The sequence below is a fragment of the Cucumis melo genome, chromosome 11 (assembly GCF_025177605.1).
Source record: "Cucumis melo cultivar AY chromosome 11, USDA_Cmelo_AY_1.0, whole genome shotgun sequence".
NCBI classification, from domain to species: domain Eukaryota; kingdom Viridiplantae; phylum Streptophyta; class Magnoliopsida; order Cucurbitales; family Cucurbitaceae; genus Cucumis; species Cucumis melo.
In genome coordinates this window covers 12,267,491-12,273,490 of record NC_066867.1, presented here as the reverse complement: position 1 = coordinate 12,273,490, position 6,000 = coordinate 12,267,491, and positions in this window count along the sequence as shown.

Genomic DNA, 6,000 nt, shown 5'->3' with positions numbered 1-6,000 from the left:
GTTAGCTTCATTTGAATTGCTTCCTTTTCTATTTTTTCCACCACTGGGAGTTTCATTATTTTCTTGCCTTTGGTCTGTTTTCCACTAATACTTTCATCTTGTATATTCTCTTGTCCTTTATCATTTTTACCATCATTTGTTTGTTTGTTACCCCCATTAGGATTCTCATTGTTGTCTAACTCTTCATTCTTTTGTGGTGTAACAGTTGGATCCTTTTTTCCTTTCAATATATTCTTAACTTCTTCAACTTCACCAAAAAACTTCTCTATCTTTTTGTTACAAAGATTTATAACTTGCAATAATCATTTTCCGTAAGTTGAGGAAGTAATCAGGGATATCAAACTAGTATTTATTTCTTTCCCTTGAACACTCTCCTTGTTCATAAGTCATCTCTGATTGCCTTACTATTTCTCCTTCATGGAACATCCTTTGTTCCATTTCTTCTTTTTCAAGGAACAATTCATTGAAGACAAACTACGATTAAAATAACATATGCATGTTAGTATAATATATATTAGTATATTAATAATATTCACATGACATAAATAAACATAAAGTGACATTTATATAACATACTACCTTATCATTGTCAAAGACCTTTGCAACAAGATCTTTTCATTCTAAGTGACTATCAACAATCCAATTCAACATTCTGGGTTTTTTGTCATCTACTTTTTAAACACAAAAAATGTGGGGTCCAGTCAATAAAGGTATGCACTCATATGCCCAAACTAGAAGAGCATATACAAATCTCGCTATTCCCACAGCTAGTGCAGAAGGGTTCTTAATGGATTTTTTAATGGAGTCAATAATCACAAAGTATGTTATCTACCCCGCAGGTAGTTATCAAATTGTCTTTCATCATCCAACAATTTGATATGATCCACATCTACCCTTGTTACGATGTTTGCCCAATAGAAAGTTTGACAAAAAATAAAGTTAATTGTCATTTTCACCCGGTCCTCATCTTTAGATCTTTTAGAATAATTAAACAGGAAAGACACTCTTGACTTAGGAATATGCTCTTTCTTATTGAAGTATTTTTCTAAGAAGCTACAATTCAACTTCTCCATATCTACTATTGGCAATGACCCACATTTTAGAGTTGTTATTGTTTTGAACTCCTTAATCCCAAATTTTGCATATTTTTCTCCTCAAAATTGAACAAGAGTTTAGACCCATCATCTTTTTTGTCATATTGCATTGCCTTCAAATTATATGATATAGAAGCTGTACGTCTTTGGAATTTTGTTATTTTGAGATTCAAGAAGCTTCCAAAAGGTGAGTTTTAAAGATTTCTCGTTGTTGATCATTCAATTTTTCTTCTATGTTAATCAACACATCAAATCATGCGTGTGTACTAAGCTTTTGGACTCTTAACCATTTATTGCATTTTAAAATTAACGGTGTACCATGCAAACATATAGATAAAATCATATTACAACATATATCTACAAGTATAATAGACATATTATATGATTTATGATTTATATAATTCAAAATACCTCATACACATCATTACTACTTGGTTCCTTTCTAAACACTCTGCATATCTATTTACAGAAGCTATCTTCTCTGTTGTAGCTTTTTGAATGACAAATTTGTACTTTCACTTAATGTAAAATTTGTTACAAATTTAAAATATAATGTATAATATACACATATACATTATAACTTGTAGGTATTTTTTCCCTTTCTCCTTAATAGTTGTTGAAAATAATCTCCTCTTCACTATTGTACATTTCTAAAATTGTATGTCAACATACGTATTATTAGAATCTAACAAATGAATAATTTATAAACAGTTTAAAGGCATATATATACCTCACTTGATTCTGGGGTTCCATCATTAATGTACCTTAAATGTTCTTTGTACTCCATTGATCTTCAAAATAAGTTTTTATATAATTATAATTAACATATATACCACGTTTAATATTATAAATATGTTTAGATAAAAATACCTCTTCTTCATTTCTTAGCACTTTTTGTTATGGTGTTTGCTTGGTTTTATCTAGGCATATACATTTGTTCGTAAATATGTCGTGTTAAGGCGCTAATTGAGCAACCTATTATGTGGCTAGAATAGGGTTATGTGATAAAAGATGCACTTCCTGTCCATGTGTTTCTAAACTTCTCATGATATGTGTATAATACATGTTTTCCTCTCTATCACCCAGTGTAAACGAAGAGTGGTTTCCTGGTAAATCGCAGGTCAAACACAGAGAAATAATGTTCTTAATGAACATATCACGTAGCTAAACTCATGCGGTATAATTTATATAGTATAAATATGAACGATATATTTTATCCTAATTAATTACACAAAGGTGCTCGTGGTGCAAGGTGATCATGGCAATGGAGTGAGATGGAAGATGAACTCAAATTGCAGATATGGATTGAAGGAATATCTAATTAACTAATCACAATGTACTATGCATTAATAGTTTGAGGCAATACAAAACATATATTAACTTCAGAATTAAGGTGAGTTGCCTTTCAGCACCTTTGCCATACTTACTTCCCTTTCGGGATATAAATACTTAAATTCAAGATATGATTTGTATCTAATCAATTTGTTAGCATTACAAGCAATTTATCCAAATTTAAGGCAACTAACCTCTCGGTGCTTTCGCCACACATGTTAACATCCCTGCAACTTATGCGAAGGATGAATTCAGCGATGAGATTGTATTTCTGCCATTTCTTCATCACTTGTTTGTTAAATATGGGCTTTCACTTGTCACGTGATTGCTATCAATACGGTTGTCCTTTTCTCGAATGAATAATGCATTCACATCCATATTAGACTAAACAAAACTCATAAAGCACGCGTTCTAATTCTCTAATATTAATAACACGTTGAATTGCTTCATAACTAATTAAACATATTGAAAGTAGATAGCAACAGAAAAATAGGAGAATGGTAGAAGAAATGTACTAATTTCATAAATATAACCTTAATCCTTTCAGTCATGAAGTGCATATTACAAATTAATACAACAAAATCATAAACTGGTATACAAAAAAAATGTGTTGAGCCTCAAAGTATGATTTCTCATACTCCATAGCTCTGATTTTTGTTTGAATGTTGAGGGGAAAATAGTAAGGGGGAACTCTCTCTCTCTCTCTCTCTTTTGTTTTTTAAGCTCTCACCTAAAACTCAAGAAAGAAAGGGAAAATAGAAGAGTGTGAGGTTACTCTCCGATCCAAGGTTGCACACTTTATTTTAAAGTAGAGGCTCATATTTATAGGTGAGTAGTGATGTTGACAGGACATTCCGTGCGTCATTGATGCCTCTAATTAAAGTTGCATTTGCACTGCAGAAACGTCCTTTTATCCTTTTTCCGACATTCACACCAACCAAATTTGTCTACTATTGCATCATATCACCTAGCTTGTTCTGATCCTTGTTGCGTTTGTTGGATGCATCTCTTCGTGTAATGTTGTATTGCCAAGCTCTACTTCTTTTTGCCTATAATTCTGCGATAAGACGTGTAAAACGTGATAGAATAGGGATGAAGTTCTTTTATAATATGTGATACACATGTTAATCAAATTCTCTACATTTTCCCATGTTTCTTCCATTCTCGTGCGATAAGTCCTCATTATTTTACATAAAAGGCTACAATAACTTGTATTTATACAAGTTATTAGTGTTTCAATGACAATGTCTGGTTTTACCTTCGTCTTTTCTTCGTATAACACTATTTGTTTTCCATGTGGTCCTGTTTGGTCAAAATCTTCATCTCCTAGAAACACCGCCGCTAGAAGAGGGTAGCCATGGGGGCAGTTATGGTATGTCTCTTCAAAATCTGAAGAGGATAATCTTCCTTTCTAACGTTTTCATCCTATTTGATATATACCATTAGTATATTAGAGAATTTCACAGTATATATGTTTATTAATAGCTAATAATGCACATAACAACCTATATACGTCACCTTTCCATCATCAATTAAAATAAAAAATCATCTTTATTGGCTTAGAACTTGAACCAAAGTAGTCTTTCCCTTCTATCGACCATACCTGCAACTGCATATAAACATATAGTCCAAATATCACTACCAACTTTTGGTATACAAGCACATAAACTTTAAAATCAGTAATACATGAATATAATCCTGTGAATGTTAACGTTAACATTGCATATCAGAAAATATAGCACAACATATCTGTGAAATATAGAAGAAACCACATGCATGTTGATTCCATAGGAACGTAAAATTTATTTGAAATACATAATATCTAATAATATACTTAATATACCCTAACAATTTTTTTGAACATACACATTACCGATATAGCATTGCACGACCGAAATATGAAACTTTTACTCATCCGCTTGTGACGAAACTCTAATTTCTGCACAGACTAATTGAAGTTTGGGAAGAAGTTCCAAATCGATTTCATAATATTGCAATGTGTGAAATATACAAAACATACCCTAACAAGTATTTTATATAACCATCAACAAAACTTACCAAAACGATATGCGATGGCCGAAAATCTTCCTATCTAAGCATCCTCTTTCGCCAAAATAGAAGCTTGCTTACACAAAAAAGAGAAGAAGGTGGTTGTCAATCGATTTGCGAAGGAAAAAGAGCGGTATTTGAAATTTTCTTCAAGAAGGAAAGTTTTTGACAAATTTTGAAGATTAAACTGTTCCTTACGATTCCCCTTTCCTTTTGTGCGTCTCTCCACTCTCCCTATTTTGTTTTTTTCTTTTTTACCTTGAATACAATATTAAAGGTGGGTAATTTTGTCATTTTGGATTCAGTATTTGTGCATGTTCAATATTAGTGTAAATTTGTAGTCGATTAGAAGTTTTGTGAAAATTATGACAATCTTGAGTCCAACATGTAAATGGAGATCCCTATTTAGGCTATTCTAATTAGAGACCTCCTTATTTCTCTAAATATTTGGCTATATTTCAAATCCAAATCCCCAATTTTGGTATCCGATCAAAATTCTCTCCATTTTTTGGATGGATATCTATTGGAAAGGTCAAATTTGGGCTTGCAGCAAATAGAGCTTTGTGCTCACTTTAGTTTGGGCCAAGGGCCCAGTATAGCCCATCAATCGAACGAAAATGGACACTCTGGACTCTGGAGTTTCCGAAGCCCATTCTTCAAAGTGTTTGTTCCCTTTGTCTAGAAAAATCACTCGTGAGAGAGAGTTTTGGAATAAATATTATTTCAAAAAATATTAATTTTGACATTTGAGCGAAAATTGAGATGTAGAAGTGTACAAGCAGCGATATGGAATGCAAATTTAGGTTTTCCCAGAGATTTCGGTAAACGACACCGACAACAAATTTAAAGTAATTTTGATACTTTTTTATCTTGATTAGTTTACGATTAGATTATTATGAATGTTATATTAATTGGAATTAGAACCTAGAATTTATTTGATCTAGTGTGTTGGATTAATCAAGTATATATATATATATATGGGTATGTATATTTAATTAAGTGAAAAATTCATAATTATATATTGAAATATTATTATTAAATAAAATTATATATAGAAATAATCGGAAAGAAGAAGATCTAGTTAAATATAACAAACTAGTGAAATATTTACGACCCGTGTAACAAAGCCCATAAAGTTAGTCATTTTTTAAATATTCTAGGTTTGCCCTTTCATCTTTTTCTCCCTATCGTCTTCCGCTATACTCTTTGCGATTTCTTCAATTTTTTTTATTTTTAGATTTGGGTAACCAAATCTATTTCTCTCTGCTATTTTTTTAAGCGTCTTCCTCTTTACTCTTTGCAATTTCTTCCATTTTTTTTTATTTTTAGATTTGGATAACCAAATCTATTCCTTTTTATCATCTTTTTTGTTTTTCTCTCTTTTTTAGATGCTTGCATGTCTTTCTTCCTCTTTTTTTTTCTTTTTTTTTTTCATTCACTGCATGCATCGTATCGTCTTTCTTCTTTTCTTTTTTACGTTTAGATTAGGTAACCAAATCTGATGGTGTATAAGAATCTTGAAAAA